Genomic DNA, 19,595 nt, shown 5'->3' with positions numbered 1-19,595 from the left:
GCTTCCACGTGAACCCAAAAACTCTGTGAAAAGAATGTCCAGCGACAATTCCCCCCACCTCAGCCCTCTGATACCCTGATTCACTGCGATTGCGATTTTTGGCGGCCTGTAAGGCACGATTGACAATTGACAGTGGGCCCCGACGAACCCCCTGCGCATTGTTATCGGCCCACAACTTTTTCTGGCCCGAACATGCCAATTTTGAAATGTGCTGTTTTTTCGGATCGGATTGTTTCTTGCCGATCGCCGGCAGCCAACGCCGCCGGTGAACGACACTCCAACCATGTGTACTTTCATCCCGGAAAACAGTAGGCTCAAGAACCGGCCTAGGTTTGAATTTTGATGTTGATTTGCCCAACGGCCGAGAGGTTGGAGAAATCATACCTTCGTCGAGCTCAATCGCCGCCGTCGCCGCTAACCTCTGAGCATGTTGTCGCTGCAATCTTTTGAAAGCTCGACTCGCCAGTGCCGTCGGGCTCTCAGCAAGATCTATCCCACTCGCCGAAGATGTAGTATGGCATCCATATCGCATGGAAGCCCAATCCAGTGTCGGCGACATCTGCTCCTCCTGTCCGTCGTCCTCATCGTCCGACGACTGGAGCACCCAGAAACGCCCCCCCAGCTGACTCGCAGGCGAAGCACCCTCCTCTCTGACGGTTGTGACGGTCTCCGGCGACGCGATCTGGTGATCGCTGCTGATGGTAAAGTGGCAAGTCTCCGCTGCATATGGTGCATTGATATATCAATGAACATTCTAAAAAGTCATATTTCACATGCTATGCTTTTTTGCTTAACGAAGGAAAACAACACCCATTAGAAGTCATTCACTAAGATGGTAAAGTGCTAAGTGCTAATTTCTGCATGACATGATTATGTCTCCTTTGGTGTATGTGGAAATTTATATGATGTGCTACATGTGCTATATTTGTTTCTTCGATACCAATGTAGGCCAGCTATTCTTGAGATGAAGACGTCACTGTCAGCTGATCTCTTTCCTAAATGACCATTTGTGAGTGAAAGTTATCGAGATTATAAGGAGAACCAATAAATCCAGTAGTTAAAATGCAATCGATCATGTAATAATCACCACACACCTTCTCTTTTGGTGTCATTTCGTCCAGAATTTGGCAGAATCCTCAGAGAACTGAAACAACACACATACCAGACAAAATCAGGAATTCTCTATGAGGGTGAGCTGAACAGCATCCCACCGAGATCAAATCCCCATTGAGGAATGGACCACACATGCACATAACGATCCGCTCTACAGATAGTGTACTTGCCTACTTTCACATTGTCTGTACTCCGGAGACAGTGGAATCAACATCACCCTATCCACAATCATCTCAATTCTGATAGAACTAATATTCAGATTAACCTTATAACCCATGGAAACCGCTTAATGCTGACATGCACAAACTGAATTCAGAGTAGATCCTGCTACAACAAAGAACAAAATGGTATTGAACCTTCCTTTATTTTATCTTTGAACTGGTCAATTCGATAGGCTGGGATGCATCCTTCCATTTTGTTGCCCTAAAACATCAGTTAATTTTTGAATGTATCGTCGTCAAGAGAAATTTAATTTTGATACTGAATGATCATATAACACATGGAAATTTAGCATCCTTACACTATACAGCAGAAAGCCATTCACTTGAAATGTAAGGGTAGTAGGTGCATGTATAGGCATGCCTGACAGGGAAAAAAACATAAGTGTCCACTGAATGTTTTTCATATAATATAGTGGGTACTGACAAATAAGGGGGTAAATAATTCAAGTTAATTAAATGCATTGTATTTATGAGTCTGAGTATTTAGAAGGTACCTCTTAGTCAATGACAATGGAGTCCAGCTCGAACAAATTACGTCGGGTCACTTGATCCCTATGGTTCCAGATTCGAGCGACACACACAATGATCTTCCATTGAAATCCCCGAGGTGATAGATCCTTCACCAAGGTTGTCTGCATGGCTACTCTTCTAGTGTCCATGTAAGAAGATATGTTAAGTAATGGTGGACATGAACGGTGGTACAAATAGCGGCTCCAGTAATGCAAAAACTAAATATAAATTGGTCAATTAAAATGGATGATAGCAAACAGGACAATCTAAAGTAAGGAATAAAAAACCATTAACTGATGGCAAATGATAGTTATTCTCTGCATTCAACTGTAAATATTACTATCCATGATTGTAAAAATCAGATAATTTGTGAGCAAACCTTGTGATTCAGAAAGACCAAAGTAATACTAACTAAAATATGCAAATATGTCGTCGTTAGTTTTTTTGTAGACATACCTCTTCCACATTCAGTCACCGCGGGCGACCCAGGGCAGCAACCGAAACAGGGAGGCGTCAGTGAGGAGAAGATGGCGAGGCAGAGGTTGTCGGCCACGATGATGAACGCGGGAAGATGCAGGAAAATTGGCACGGAAGGAAGCGGTGCCACCGCGAGCGCAAGAATGGCCAAGAGATGCGCCAGAATTTATTCATGTTTTTATAGGCAGCTATATTGCTAGGATGTTAATGGGAAGTTTGGTTTCCATGTGCAAAAACAAAGCAGTCAGGGCCTCCGGTGTCAAAAGCTATCTCTAGGTTCTAAATTGAAAAGCAAGTCCCTGAATATAAGCAAATTTATAATGGAGGGTGCTTCCCCTTGTGGTTGTTTGGCAAGACGACATGCAGAGGATTTGGAACACAAACACAGAACTTCCACTGGTAGGTCTATAATCCTTTGGATATAATAGAGTTCTTAAACAACAGTTTCAATTAGTACACACCTTAACATCCTGGCATTGGTTAGATAATATACTAACCAGTAATAGCACGGTCCAAAGAGCTTCACATATTGAAGTTCGGAATAATCCATCGAATCAACTTTAGGGGGAGAGGATATTTAATGTACCCTCAGACTACCATTTTGCTTCAAATTTTACTAAAATAAAATTTGACAACGGCAGCTAAAGGCCTTCAGCTGAGCATGGTGACCTCGTGCAGTTCGCCAAGTATGATCTGAAGTTTCAGTAGAAGTTTGTTTCCAAAATATTTGAAACATACTTCCAATGAATAAGGCCTTTTAAAAAAAGTCAATATAAGGCACTTCGATTAATGCAGTAGCAGTTGTTGTTCCTGATGGATCAATTATTTTTCCTTGTAATGCTGATGGATTAGCTTGCTATCTATCAAGAACTAACACAATAAATATCAGTCCTATTCACCACATGCCCAGATGCTATGTACCTCTATGGCAACATTATACCAAACATGGCCAACCACCATGGAAAAAAGGAAGGGATTCAGAGAGAATTCTAGTGGACTCACATGGCATGCAAGGAACATCAATTGGCTGGCAAACACACACACATGAATGCCGCGTAGACTCCAGGTGCCACGCTGCTTAGTGAAATATCTCTACTGGAGCTCGGTTCTCTGAAAAGTATGAGCATTCAGAAAAAAAGACTGCATCAGTTACTTGTTTGATTCTGCAGCAGGAGGTATTGATGGAGCTTCCTTATACATTGAACTACGGACCTTCAGATACTTTGTCATGGCATCCCTCAATAGATGTCTTTGGGAGTTGCAGGGAACTTGCTTGGGATAAACAGCAGTATGGCCACCTCGTACTCGACACTGGGCAATGCAGTTTCCTGCGAATACAAGACAGATAAGCCACTGAGAAAATGCAAAAAAAAAAACATACATGTACAATATATAGATATAGATGCCGGTGGACCTCTACATTCATCCATATAAATTAAATCTCATACTCCAGCTTTCTCCCTGTAAATAACTGAACTATCATGCCATCACGGCAATAGAAATTGTATGGATTTACACATTTTGCACCTAGCTGCTTTCACATTTCACAAATGGTGAATCATCTGCTTCAAGCCTCTTTGGAGAAGGTTCAGCAGACATCAGATTGGCATTAGTTCGTTAATAACTCTTCATATAGCACACATAAGCAAAGTATAGGACTTGTCACACACAGCACCTTTCGCAATTCTTTTCAAGACAATTAGTTCCAGGACATATCTCAGATTCACGTAATTAGTGAGACAGTTGAAATTAGGGAGCTCAATGAAACTATTTCAGTAGGATAAATATATGGTTTCACCTGCAAGGAAAAATGGGAGTGTGCAAACAAACCTACTGACAAATCATCAGCGTTTTAACCAATATATTTCGCTGCCCGGTGAATCACCAGATTCTACAACCACTACAGCCCCAAGATTCACCCCTCCACATGTGTGACTCACAGTACATGGGTGCTGTGCTACATCCAAATCAGTATGTGAGAGGTGAGACCTTAGCATCTTGCTAACACGTTCCAAACAATTATAACTAAGTTAATGGTGGAAAGAACATGTTTACATCCACATCATAATAATTGGCTCTACTTATAACTAAAACAAATTCCTGGGTTGTCTAAACTTCTAATAAAATGAGACCATGTTGTTCAGCACGGCTAGAGAGGACACGGAAAGCAGATTCTTAGAAAGCAAAGTAAAAGAAGAGCCTCCTAGGCTCCAAGGTCCTAGCCCTCTTGATTGATCTGCAAAGAGGAGACACTACAAAAACTTCAGTAAATCAATGCAAACATTGCAATCGAAGCATGAATATCTAGAGGTGTGTGTTTGACTAATTTCACACATAGCGACCGCCATCCACCAGCAACTGTGCGGCTTGCAGGCAGAAGCTCGACGCACAACGCACAGCCACCGCCGTCCCGCAGCACCGCCGCCTGGAGGAGCCGGAGCAGGCGCAGACACCGCGCCCCAGATCGGTGGCCGTGGAGACCTGCCTACTGCAGTCTGGGATGTTCACGTGCATTTACGGTCCGCCAAACCCAACGACACCGGCAGCCTCCCGCGGTGCGGCGGCGCTCAACTTAGAGCCATGGAGGCGCGCACGAACATGGACAGAGTGCGCCCGTAGGCATCAACCGGCAATGATGCCACCGCGCCTCCTCCGGCCCATATGACGTCGGCGTCGTCGAGCTCTAGGGCCAGGTCGATGGGCATGCTGCGCACTGAGCGCCGATGCGCGGAGACCATGGAGAAGGCTAGGCGCCGTCCAAGTGAGGAGCTCTGTCCGGGAAGCCGGTGTGCCTTGCAGATGGCTGCGACACCGGAGCGGGACCCGACCCCCACCACGGCCGCCGACACGAAGGAGATCGGCAACGGGAGCTCGCGGCCGGGGAAGGCTCGGCCTTGGAGAGCTTAGGTAGGGGGGTCAAGCACGGAGGAGGTCATGTGGGAGAACAGGAGGCCGATGTAGATGCATACCTACGGGTGGTGGAGGGCGGCGCTGCCGCCGATGTCTTGGTGTCGCCGGATGCGCAGTGGGGCGGGAGGTGAACGTCGAGGCGGATCCCCTCCTCGCCATCGTCGGCGGACGTCAGGTCGGCGGCGGTGGTGGTGTGGGGAAGATCCTCGACATCTAATCCGTCGTGTTGAGTGGAGAGAGGAGAGGAAGATATCTGAAAACGTGTGTCGGTTGCAAACTTCCTGCGTCATCTAGATAGCCCACGTGGAGAGACAAAAGAAATAAAGGATGCCTAAAGCGGTGCTAGAGCTATGGACACACAGATAGAAGACCATATTGATGGTACGTGAGTTTAAATGAGATCCAAAAATATTCTAGAGGAGCACCCAAACTGCACACAAAGGATTAGCAGCAGAAAGCCAACCATTCCAATATATACATGTCAGCTCAATGTTAATCCGAAAAAAAAATTCAAAATTAGGAGAAAAATCGAAGTTGATCAGCTGTTAGTATAGTAATATATGTAGCTAGGTAATTATTGGTATTGGTAAACACAGAAAAATAAATAACAGATAGGAGCATGCGGACGCCAAGAGGTGGATGGAAGCAACATATTTGGTAGCGTAGAAACATGCAGAAACACCACTGGGCTTAAATCGGGCAGTGTATACACTGATCCAGGCGTCCTGCCAAGACGTGAAAAATCACAAGAACTGATTACTTGGGGGCACATGAAAGCAAACCATAACAATCTACATAGCTTGTTTCCTGATACACCCGTATATGTTTAAACCTCGCTTCCACATTGTATTAGTCAGTCATAAGAGCAACTTCATAAAATGAGAACTTCTCAAGAGCAAGCAAGCCCCAATACAATCTGATTGAATATGGCTGGAAGTAGATCCTGATGTCAGTTCAACCTGTAAATATAATGGGAAAGAAGAGAAGCATTCCACGGCATGATGAAAATCCCAGAGAAAAGAAATATGGGAGATATGCTGATGAGGGTACGGAGCTCTTACCTGTGTGGGGCGAGGCGACAGACGGTTGTGTCTCCAGAAACTGAAATTACGATGTTTAATTAATCTTGCAAATGAAGAATTAAACTAAAAAACATGGAGGCAATCTTCACAACTGATCAAAACAGGTGAGAGATCAGCATTCGGTTCGACCATAATAAACCAAGCCCGCTAAGCCGGCCGGAGAAGGCATAGATCACAAAACTTGTTGAAAGTTGAGACGTGGCCTAGAACTTCTTTCATACACTGAGTTGGTCGGTGAGAACACTGCACAGCTGCCATTCTCAGAAAAAAAGCAGTGCCCAACTATCGAAGAGAAGGGATCTGTGATTCAGTGCTAAGGGCATCGTCTTCCTTCAGGGTAACTGCCTAACTGGGGCTGTGGTATGGTATCATGACAAGGGGCTGGTAGGTGTGCTAGCCAATCGAAGATGATTATGTAGCGAATTGGGTGGATGGCGAGGGAATGGAGATGAGCAGGCGAGTGGAAGTCTTATTATATACTATGTATGGAGATGAGCAGCATGCATGCTATAATTGTTGTGGCCGTTTCCATGGAAGTAATTTGCAGGTGAAGCGGTGGGGTCAACCGGGAAGGCATCACCGCATTATTTTGGCAGGCGCACTCAATCTGCATGCGGGAAGCCTTTTATGCAGCCGGGCCTTTTCTTTTTATATCGAGTGATAGCAGGGACGCATGGATTAGGACAGGGACAGTTAATCAAGACCACTCCCGTGAAATCCGACGGACAGGGGAAATTAAGGTGACGTGACTGCACCAACTTTGAGCTTGCAAACATTAAATGCATCTTAGTGGGGATGAACTTTATAGATATTATAGACAAGGCCGTACCTGAGAATACGGAGGCACTGAGCAAAACAAGAAATAGATGCCCTCAACATGATCATTAGTAACTAAGATGATTTTATATATACTACTCACTCCATTTCAATAAACAATGCGCCCTTATTTTCCGTATTTTATCTTTGATAAAATATTAATCTATATCTCTCTATTTAAAAAAAGATGTTTTAATTTTATCCAGATATACATGTATTTAGATGAGTTTAGTTTGTAGATACATGCAAGTTTTGATGAAGTTGAAACATATTTTTCAGATGAAGTATATAAAAATATTTGATATAAAATTGGTATCATTAGAAAGTATTTTCCAACAAGATTCTAACAATGTTGCTTATGTATTATATGATCGTGATATTGTTGTCCTATTTATTTGGTCAAGGTTCACATTGAAATATGTGTGCGTCTTATTTATAGGAATGAAGGTAGTATGTGGTAAAATAAATTAAAAGAAGTGCATCATGTGAAAAAGCAATCTAAGAATTCAAAAGTGCTAATTTTTAATCGAAACGTGCCATCTTTCTAAAATGAATCTTCAATTAATTCTTCATAAAAATCCTTAAGACAAAATCTTAATATTCATTGGAAGACTAACTGGATTAGCTGCACTCGCGATGGAAGAGAAAGAAAAAATACGGGTAAAGAGGCGTGGGTGGCTTGGGGGTCTTTGGAGTTAATGCGATTGCAAATTTTCTAAGCACTAGTACTGCCTTAATGGAGTATAGTACTCAGTAGCATCTCTCATCGAATTGATTGAGGTCCAATTAAACAAAATCGATCATTAGAGTACTAGTTAACATATTCATTTGGATGCCCGCTAAATCATGAGGCCCTATGCGGTCGAACAGGCTGCACATGCCTGCTGATTATAGATAGATATTAGGTCTCAAACTGTTTTCCGGCCTACCGTTATACTAAGTGGTTGGGTTAAGAGTCTCGTTCGTTGAATTGCCATAAAACTGCCTCGTATAGCCGGTGCTTCCATGCACGGTTCCTATTCGCATCTAGGTTTTTTTTACGCCGCCGCAGCTATCGCCGAGGTTTACAGCGACCAGGGATGCCGAAGCCTCACCCGGATATCACGCCGTACCCGGATTTCATCATCGACGCCACCGGGATCGGCTTCGTGGCGGGCGGCATATCTGGCACCCTTTACCACTTCATCAAGGGCCTCTACAACTCGCCCAATGGCCGGCGCCTCGCCGCCGGTGCTCAGGCTGTCCGCATAAACGCGCCCCGCCTTGCCAGTGGTGGAGCCGCCTATCTCGCCGTCGCAGAAACCTTCCGCTACGCGATGATCTCGGCGCGCAAGAAAGACGACATCTGGAGCTACGTCCTTCCCGGGTTCGCCGCCGGCGCCTGCGTGCCAGTCGGTCGTGGACCTCGCGCCGTCGGCATCTCCGCGATCGGGGGTCTGTGCGCTGCCACCGCAGTGTACGTGCCAAGCTTCTGCATCAGACGACGCGTCCGCTATCCTTCGAGGCCCCCATTGGAAGATCCCGGCGTGACCCCACCCTCGGTCGTCGACTCTATTCCTACCGAGTCGGTGAGGGATGTTGATCTTCGATGCACCCAGCACATTTAGTTCCTCGATCGATTTCTGGAAAAAGATGTAAGTACTGCTACTTTGATTCCTGAAAAATATGATTTTAGAGGCTTGAAACCCTTACGAATGTAGGGGTGGATTGTTAGACATTATGGACCAGCTCACACAACTAAACGCTGAAAAATCTATGCTCTGTCCATTTGAAACAATGTTATAACAGGGGACATTTTTGTCGCAAGTTATCCTCAAATCCAGGTCTTCGTTACCGTGCAAAACACTCCTAGTAAAATGGAGCACACGGAGTAGAAAATTGCCATTCATTTCATATTTCATATTAGTTGTCATAGATTTGAATGTATCTATAAATAAAATGTGTCTACCCGCTTTATAATATAGGTATGTTGATTGCCTTCGATCCGTGATATAGCCTTTTGTTTTGATGAGCGAGGCTGCTAACTGGCTGTTTTATGAGTAAAGTCTGAATTAAACCTTGAATTCATAGGGGTTGTTGAGATTGAACCCTGAACTATTAATCCCAGGAATAAGAACCCCAAATTTACGATTCCCGGTCTAAGATGACATTTTAGGTAGTTGCCAAACGGTAGGATTGCTCACCGTGGCCAATGTGTTCTCATCTCTCTAAGAGACGTCAATGGCCCACATGCTCTCCACGATAGGACGATCGCTCATCGGCGACGACAGCCGCCCTAACTATGAGAAACAACACGACGGCCCCATACCAGCAGCGGCGAAGCTTCCCATCCGAGCAACAGATCGGCGGCGCTCCCCGTCCATAGCAGTGTCAGCGCCTGTCCGCCCTACCCACCGCTGTGTTGCATCTAGCGCTCTGGGGCTGAGGTCGCCGGCGTCGCCCCGGTTTTCCGGCCAGCCGGTTCGGCGCTGTGCTCGAACTGGGGCCGAGTGTAGGAGCTGCACCTTGCAGCTCCCTAATCATCTTCTTCTACCTCTCAACACTCTCTCGCGGACACACACTGAGAAACTCTACACACACACGCATACGCCAAGGAGGAACCAAACAGCTTTGCCGTGAGACTCGCTTGGCAACCACACATGCTACATCTTTTCTGCACTTCTCATTTTCAAACACACAAGGTACAAGCCTTATATAGGCAGCACACACGAGCTGGTGTCGTCACTACCCGCACTAAACCCATGCACTAACTCTTGACTTATCTACTCCTAAAATCTCTCCAGGATCCAACAAACCCAGCCGCACATACGCGTATTTGGCACTTGCGTGGCATCTCCACAACGGCCACACGACCAGGCCAAATACAACACATCATGCAGCCAGCCACTACTCACACATCAGCTTGCATGCACGCACAAGATCGCCCCTGTTGTGTGTACCTGCGGCAACCTAGTGTCCTATCTTGAACCTAACATATGTATGGATCAAAAGTAAACATTCGCTCCGACCGTGTCATGGTCGTCGTGCTCGACGCGGAGAAGCCCATCGGTGGTTGCACCGTACGTGCTTGTTTATCGGCGAACTTGGAGCTTCTCTTTGAGTTTTTTTCATATGTCGCTGCCGAATTCGTAGACTTTGTGGTCTACCTCGGTGAACTGATGATGGCGACATTCGTGTTGATCCTCAATACGAGCCTGTACTGGGACGACGGCGAGATGCAGGGGAACCCCGTGGGCCAAGTTGTTCGGCAACATCGACAGCATGCTCTTCGATCAGAGGCGATGCCCTACTCTAGTTAGTTCGAGGTGCGCGTGTTTCACAGCGCGTCCTTGAAGCGTAACACTGCGACGCCAGGGCCGGTACGTCGTACGGACACAGCCAGCACGGCGCGGGCAACCTCGTCGGGAACGCTGATGTCCAAGGCAAGTTTCACGGCAAGGTGTCCGACGTGGCTCTGCACGCGCACCTAGCCATGTACAGAGTGTGCACGAGGTGAGAACCTACTGATTGTTGATGGTGAGCATGCTCACAGCAGCCGTGCAATATGCTTGGAAGTGCACCAGCAAGCTGGAGGCTCCTCTGTGCTCTTGGACGAGCTCAACATGTGCATGCCATGGAGACTACGCTCTGGCAGGAGCTCTACAGGGAGGCACCGTGAGGCTCCTCAGCGATGGTGACGACTTCAACGGCGAGTCATCAGCGTTCCAGCCACGCAACAACAAGGCGCCAGCTCCCGCTCGTGTTCACCAGCGGGTTCGGGTTGGCGACAGGAGCAACAAGGTGGCGGTGTGCGAGAGCCGGTGCGCACCTAGCAGGAACTTCGTTAACGCCGGCATGGTCCTGAGTATGTTAGAGATTAACCAATCCCAGCGTTGACTTAGAAACGTCAGCGAATCCGGTCTACAAACGAGAGCATAGCAAGTAACGGCCGGGAATAGTGAGTTTGGGGTGCTGATTTCAGGAATTAGGAGTTCAGGATTTAATCTGAACACCCTCTACAAATTTAAGGTTTATTTCAGACTTCACTCCTGTTTTATCTTAGCAGAGTAGCATAAAAACGTTTCAAAGCTACAATTATGAAAAGAGGTGGATACAGGCACGCATTTAGCAAAAGATTTCGTTGGTTTTGTCTGATGATTAAGTTTTTTTGTGTGGCTATACGAATGAAGAATCTAGAAATAGCAATACACTTACAACTGTATGTCTGTGGACATGCAAAGCAAGCTCTATATCAAGGCACATGAAGGTCTGAAAGGAAGGCATTCTTAAAGAAAATGTACCTTCAGTCTTCGAAACTTTGAATAGATGATATAAAGAGAAAACCCAGAGTGGGATCTGGAAACAGTGAAATTTGTTTTATTTCAGTTGATGAATCAGTGAACAAATCATCCATGTATTCGTATGGTTTATGTTCATCTCGGTATACTGATAACTCATTTGGCCTGAGATGCAATGTTCTGCTGCTAATTAGTAACCTAAAGAAAAGATTGTCACCTGTGTGAGTAAATGGCGTATGTGCGGCACAGATTCTCTGAACTTTGCTTTTCTAACATTTTCCTTACTTTGAGTCATTGAAATATGAGGCCCACCAGATGTGGGACCTGGCTAATGAACCCGAGAATCTAAATTTGGCCGCCGGCGATGCATTGGGCCTAAGAGCACCACCGCAGGTGAATCACATATCTGATGGCTGATGGGGAGAAGGTCGCGGAGAAGCTGGACGGATATCAATCCGTCGGTGCAGCACATGCCGGCACTGTTTGGCTCCCAGGGCATACTTTTATGATTTTTCACATTTTTTTTTGGAGTGTCTATTATTTGTCACATCACCACCACATGTCAGTGACACGGAAAATAACAAATAATATAACTGCAAAGAAAAGTGCGGTAAATTGTAAAATCTCCCCTTTCGTCGTATGTCTCCGCGGCACCATGGATGTAACTGCACAACACAATATGGGTTGTTGGCAAGGATGAAGGTAAGAGGAATCCAGGGGCAACATCATCACCTGAGGAGGGAGCCACGGGTGTGACCTGGAGGTGGAGGGGATGGAAGACATTGTCGCAATGGCGGCATGTTGTGACAGATGGGGAGAAAGAGATGAGAAATATCTTGCCGACCCAACTGAGTTATGCGGTCATTGAAGAATTTGAGGACTGCGGTGAGCAACCAGAGCAAGTCCACCCAACCGACGTACGCTGCACTCAACACGCCAACACGTGAGGCCAAAAAAAGAATGACACGTCGAAGCCCAAAGTCGCTAGAAGCAATCCAATGCAAAACGATCCAAACTATTATGGGAGCTTAGAACTCTTTAGGATATTCATCCGTGTAAACGCATGCACACACAACCTATCACTACGAGCGGTCGGCGGGTCACTACAGACACCTCACTATCGATGGTAACACCACCTACCACTGAGAAAAATCCACTTCATGAGATAGGATTTGATCCCTGATGTATCCAATACAAGTTGGTTCTCAATTATAAAGTTGGATTGATTGATGCAAAGGCTCGTGTACAAACAATCCGGCAGTAGAACACGGCACATTTACAGTGTGAGATTGTTTGAAAACCCATTATTCGTTCAACATTACAACAATAAAAAAAACAAGGCGTCCATTTTTTCCATTTAGTACGTCACTGCAATGAGAGAGAGAATATCACTAGTAATATTAAATGGTAGAAATTTGTAGCATTGTTTTTCTTTCTATACGCCGATTGGTTTAGAGCGATATCTTTCAAACTCTTTTGTAATCTATAGTGTTAACAACAAGTTATCATTTTGTAAAAGATAATGTTGGCATGAAGGCTGTAATCTGTCTGTTGTCGTCACTACTTCACCACTACTGAACTTGTGGCTGCGTACCCGGTGGTTTGCCGAGTAGGGTATGTTTGGTTTACAGACGATGCCGACTCTACCAATGATTTGGCTCCCCCGTTGGATTTGGCTTTCGTTTGGAAGGATGCCAAAATATTGGTTCACCCAACACGCATTCGATTCTTCAGTGTAGTTTTCACCAATGCGTGGGGCTCGGAGGGTCCATGACCATAGATCGTTTGCCAAAAAAGTTGGCAGCTTGGATCTCCCGCGGTAGGTCTGAGGCCCCCGTACAGTAATATTAATTTAATCGATAAGTACTCCAGATTAATAACAAGCACGTCATGTCTTGTCACAGAAAGGCATATGAATTGATCATGGGCCAGTTTAATTCTGCTTAAGAAGTCGTGTAAGTTCTAACTGAAGTGCTACTCCCTCCATCTTACGAAAGTTATCTTAGATTTTTTTTAAAATTTAAATGTTCTAGACAGTCCCTAGTATGTAGATATATCTAAATTTAAACAAATCTCATACAAATTTCATGGGACGGAGGGAGTATTTAACTAGAGATGTTTTAACAGGTGCTTCCATTTTCTAATGTCTGCCAACTCCGCAAGCCAAACGAAGGCCTAGCGATTTTGCCAAAATTTCGGCTAGTGTAGCATGGATACAATCCAAACAACAATGTCTTGCCAATATTTTGGTTGGGCTAGTTAGGGCTCAAACAAAACGCACCCTAAAACCAAGAGCACTCAGCCCATATGATCTTCTCTGACTCCCACCAGAAGAACATTCGGCAAAACAAAAACACAAATCATACGTCGAGTATTTTCAATATCATACTCGGCAAGAACAAACAATATACTCGGCAACAAAGAAACATACACTTGACAAAATTGCCATACTCGGCAATCATTTACACGCATGTCTATTTTTTGCTGCCCTTGACAGCTTCGTGACGGCTGCCGCTCTTTTCAACCGTCCACTAACAGACACTCGGCAAACAATTGGACATTTTCCCGTCATATTTTCCACATGAACTTTTCATGTTTGCTGAGTTCCCTACTCGGAAAAGAATTGAGTATTTTCCTGCCACATTTTTCATGCGAACTTTCATGTTTGCCGAATGCCCTACTCAACAAACTTTCTACATTTTTTCTCGCCCTTTTTGAGCGAGGCCTTTCATTCCCATCTGAATTGTTTGCCGAGTACATATATAAAACATTTCGGTAAATATGCCTTTTTTGTCTTCCAACCCTATCTTTTCTTCCACTCTTTTTTTTCGCCCTTTCCATTCCCGCCACTTTCTCCCGCTCCTTATACTCCCATGACACTATATAACATGAGGAATCTATGGTTCATGCTATATTTTCCACACCAAAAATCCTTTAGCCTCACTGTGCTCTTTCTATTTGTCGAGTATAAATCATCTGGTTGAGACTGTGTATATCTAGTCGGGGCATGTGATATCTACATGGCCTTCACGAGCCTCGGTTGGATGTATCAAGTTTGAACCATATGTTTTGTTGCACCTATATTTTGGGTGATCTCTCTATTCTTCGAACACAAATCATCTGGACCAAATTAAATATATCTAGTCGGGGCATGTAATATCCTACATGGAGTAGGCTTGTTACCTGTGTTCATTTGGTGTTCGTTTGGTGCCCGAATATGTATGCATCAATGCGTCTTTTATGTGTTACTCATCATATCATTGGCCTCATACTAGCATATAAATCTATTGTCGGGTAAAAACTTCAACACATGATGGTTGGGTTAGCTATCGAGGGCATGTAATTGGTCCTAGACTCCTAGTAGTTATCTTTCCCGCTCATGTTTGTTCCATCTCCAAAGAATCATATCCTAGGTTATTTTTGTGTTATTTTACAAGTCCCCATAAATTAAAAAGAGATTGAACTAATTCTACTCACAAATCGAGGACCACTCCTTAAAATAATAGAATTACAAAAGTTTTATTGAACCACGAAATATAGACACATTGACATGTAAAAAACCATCTGGAAGTAGTATCTGATCTGCAAAAAAAAATCAAGTTGAGAAGATGAGAATTGCCCAAGAACTTGACTGTAATTTCCTTTTATGTTAGGTTTTTTCTAGAAACCTTGGTGTTTGATCAATATAGAGCTTCGACTCACTGAAAGTGGCTAGTGATACCCAATTATTGAAAAAGAAAAAAAACTATTTCAAAATTTTATTTTTTTACATGTACATATTATGTTGATACTTGTACAAAATTTTGAAGCAAAACATGATCGTATCTGGTTTACACAAAAATTAAAAAATGTCAAAAATAACAAGAATGATTGGAGCACACTGTTCAAAGAAATATAAATTTCTATTTTCTATTTTCTCTCTTTTGTGTAGGCCATATATAGTCATATTTTGCCTCAAAAAATTACATGCATAAGTGATGAGGGAGGAACCCAGTGGATCCTCCTAGTTGATGCCCGATCTTTCACAGCGAGAACCTGGGGTAGATAATGCTCCCAACAACGCGATGAACGCAGCCTGGAGAAGGGGGAACGAATCCAGCAAGCAACGGATCGACGAACGATACGCCTCAAACCAAGAGCTAGACAATCCTTGATGAACACAAGAACCTTCGCAGCGGATATAATAGATAACGGCAGCGCCGTACCCCCGGAGGGATGATACACGTGATCACACGCAATAGGGAAACCCTAATCTTTTAGACTAAACTTGTTCTCTCCTAAACCCTAGCCGTGCCATCTCCTTATATGAGGGGGAGAGCTGGCCGGCCGGCCCCCCTTATTGGGCCTAACCTAGTTCGACTTGGACAGGCCCAAGTCAAACAGACTCTATTAAAACCCTAGATGGCCCACAGCATGACCTGGCTACATTATTTCCTAACATAGAATGAATGACACCACCTTAGACTTAATTATTACATGGCGTAGGTCGTCCTAGCGTGTCACTCCTGAATCCTCGATGGCGTACCACCTAGGTTGGTGGAGTCCTGAAATTGGGCTCCACATAGGCCTCCGTGCCCATATCATCCTCCCCCCCTTCAAGAAGCGTTATCCCCAATGCGTGAGGGTCTTCTGGAAAAGGTGACGTGATATGAACATGACACGTCCTCGCCGTCTTCAAGTCTTGCTTGCCTTCCACACCACATCCTCCCTCGCGGCCTTCTTGACTTGATACAGCACTTGGCGCCTCCTTTCTTCTCCACATGAGCTTGGACTTCGGCGCCAATTCCTTCTTCTTGCGAAGTTTTGATGGACCCTTGTGTCGCTGCACATGACCCTGCACAAGATGTGTAATTCCTGGGCCACATAGATGTCTCACACGTCCATCCTTGCCTCGATGCATCCGCGGTGTCGCGGAAAACTGGACAACAGTAGACCTAGTACGGTAGTGCCGCTGCCCACTGTCTCCACTGACGCGCTCGCCTCCCACTCCTCCCATGCGCATCTGCGCCATATGTACTGACACACCATCAGCACAAACATCATCAGTCTGTATACTAGCATCAACACAAACTGGAACTGTAGCACATGCTGCACCATCCACATCAACAACAAGTGTAGCTTCATCCGGCTTGTCACCAACAAGAACTTGCTTGTCATCTACAGGCTTGGCTGAAACATCACCAACATCAATGGTCGAAACATCATGCACCTTTTGCTGCACATTAGGCTTGTGCAACTTCTCCTTACGCACCACTAACTCCACATCGGACTTGATATGATCATCACTCTTAGGCTTCAAAGTCCGCTGTTTGCCACCATGCATAAAAGAATATGTATTTGCTCGTCCAGCATGTGTCACATTGCGATCATACTGCCAAGGACGCCCAAGTAGCAATCCGCACACCTCCAATGGAAACACATCGCAATCGATCTCATCAACATAGTCATCAACTGTAAATGGCACACGCACCTTATGAGTAATCTTCAGCATACCACAGCTATTCAACCACTCAAGACGTTTAGGTTTAGGAAGACGCCATGTAGACAACCCCAACGCTGCCACCATCGCCTTGCTAATGCCATTAGTACAGCTACCACCATCAACCATCAACTTGCAAGCCTTGCCCTTGATAATGCACTGAGTCTGAAACAAACTCCATCGCTGACCCTTGTTAACTGTCTTGCAAGCATCACCTTGTACCTTCTTGAGTTGCATATTCAGCCCGCTCAATGGTACATCCATCTCAACAGTCACAGTAGCGCTCTTGGTATCAGAGCCAGGTTTCCTCTCCTCAGAAGATAGCACCTTGTCCTCAGTGACTGTTGGTAGTGGAACAACCTTTTTAAAAGGAGCTATGCACTTGTCCACCGCCTGCCTTACCTCTGCCATGCACTTGTTCACTTCCTCCAATGCATGCCCAACTCCGGATGACTGCTTACGATCCTTCAATGGTAACCCGAAACCACCACGAAGAAAATTATTGAAGTCCGCCCAAGTATAAGCATACTCGCCTCTCTCAATGGCATCACACCAATATATGTCCAACTCCTCATCCACGCGCCGGTGAGCGAGAATGCAGGCATCATAACCAGTGAACTTCCCTTTGTAGCGACGACATCGTTGGAAACCTAATTCCATGTACTTCTCCCAATCCTCGTACTGCTCAATTGTCGCGTCACGGCGTAAATACCACTTCAGTTCTGACACGGGACGCGTTACTCCCTTCCGGATGTCAAGGAAATCATTGAAGATATAACCGGACTTCGTGCCACGCGAACACCGTATGCCCTCTACATCGTCGCAAAACGAAGCAACAACAGCAGTAGCATCAAGTAGCATCGCCGGAGATGAAACAGGAGCAGCAGTAGCTAGTATTGCTGAAGAAGCAACCGCAGTAACAGGAGAAACCGCCGGAGGAAAAACCGCAGTAGTCTGAGCCGACCCGGCCCAGGGCCCGGTTAGACCGGCCTCCAGACCGGCCTGCCCGGTCACGGGCCCGGTTGACCGGTCGCCAACCGGATGCATCGCACTGGAACACAACCGGACGAATTTTTGCGAACTTCCCGGTTTTCCGCCCGGTTGACCGGGTTCTACGCCAGGCAGCCCGGTCACTGGCCCGGTTGACCGGATTTTATACCAGGTTTTTCCTGGTCGCGAAATTTCGTCTTCTTCCCGATTCTGGTCGCGATTTTTCGCGATTTTGACTTCCGAAACAGCCATGGATGACCTCCAAACCGCACCAAATTATGCCAAACTTCCTCCAACCAACCTCCTTCGACCGAGAGCCAAACTCCTCCGATCTTAGAGCTAATCTTCTCCGATGCAAACCGATCAAAGAGATCGATCAACAACACCTCGCCGTGAGCAACCCAGAAAGCTGATACCACATGATGAGGGAGGAACCCAGTGGATCCTCCTAGTTGATGCCCGATCTTTCACAGCGAGAACCTGGGGTAGATAATCCTCCCAACAACGCGATGAACGCAGCCTGGAGAAGGGGGAACGAATCCAGCAAGCAACGGATCGACGAACGATACGCCTCAAACCAAGAGCTAGACAATCCTTGATGAATACAAGAACCTTCGCAGCGGATATAATAGATAACGGCAGCGCCGTACCCCCGGAGGAATGATACACGTGATCACACGCAATAGGGAAACCCTAATCTTTTAGACTAAACTTGTTCTCTCCTAAACCCTAGCCGTGCCATCTCCTTATATGAGGGGGAGAGCTGGCCGGCCGGCCCCCCTTATATCATATCAATAGCTGTCCTAGAGTACCAGGCCCGGATATCCATATCAATAAGTATCAATTAATATGTACCTACTTGAATTATTTCAATTTTTCTAAAACTTTTACATAGCATTTTTTCAAATATTAAAAATGTTCTTCAGAGACCCATGTCTACCAACTCCAGGCCGTTCGGCTCATTCACAAAAAAAAACATCATTGTTCACAATGGTATGAAGTCGTGAACAAATGATGGCTAAAGAAGTGCTATGTTGATAACTAGTTTCAGAATCTGGAACATCATGCGTCCCGTTGGCTACGTGAGTTATCACGTCTTCCATCCATTCCAAAATAATAAAAATGCTTGGTATTATCTATGTCAAATTTCTCTAAGTTTGACCAAAAATTTGAAAAATATGCTAACATATATACAACGCCAAACCTATATAGTACATATTAGATTAGTGTTGTTGATAACTTGATATAGTTTTCTGTAAATTTGAATGAGTTTAAGTTAAGACAAACTTAAAGTCATTGTATTTTGTAGAGGAAATATTAACCTGTAAAGTACACAAAACATAAACAGGGCGACGATGGAGGCGTACAAATATCAGTCTGATATACTCCCTCCTGCTCATTTGTCCATTCTCTACAAAAATCTACTATAAAAATGTGTATAATATAAAAAAATAGTTCATGACAATTCTAAAAATAATATTCTTTTATTGTATATGTTTATATTTTATTGACTAGCAAAAGTGCCCATGCGTTGCATCGGGAAAAACACCTGATACTGACATCTGGTGCGTTGCCACGCCTATGACAAGTGCTGATGCGATGCCCGGTCGATGACGACCGCTGGCGCCTCCCTCCTCCTCTACCACATTTGGTTGCGCCGCTCCTTGAGTTCTCCTCCCTCTTCGTCCCTTAAATTATATTTTTGGTACAGTACAACCGA

The 19,595-nt window shown here is 45.1% G+C and overlaps 1 long non-coding RNA gene across 1 annotated transcript; it reads right to left on the bottom strand.

Moving 5' to 3' along the window:
- Window positions 1–699: 699 nt before the first annotated feature.
- Window positions 700–2,710, bottom strand: LOC124702278. Its single transcript, XR_007002402.1, has 3 exons — window positions 1,829–2,710; window positions 1,634–1,695; window positions 700–1,536 (listed from the first exon to the last, which is right to left on the bottom strand). It is a non-coding gene; the product is annotated as an uncharacterized LOC124702278 (long non-coding RNA).
- Between the last annotated feature and the right edge of the window lie 16,885 nt (window positions 2,711–19,595).

The sequence above is a fragment of the Lolium rigidum genome, chromosome 3, assembly GCF_022539505.1.
Source record: "Lolium rigidum isolate FL_2022 chromosome 3, APGP_CSIRO_Lrig_0.1, whole genome shotgun sequence".
NCBI lineage: Eukaryota > Viridiplantae > Streptophyta > Magnoliopsida > Poales > Poaceae > Lolium > Lolium rigidum.
Note: the sequence above shows the minus strand (reverse complement) of the source record. Positions and strands in the feature narration are given on the sequence as shown.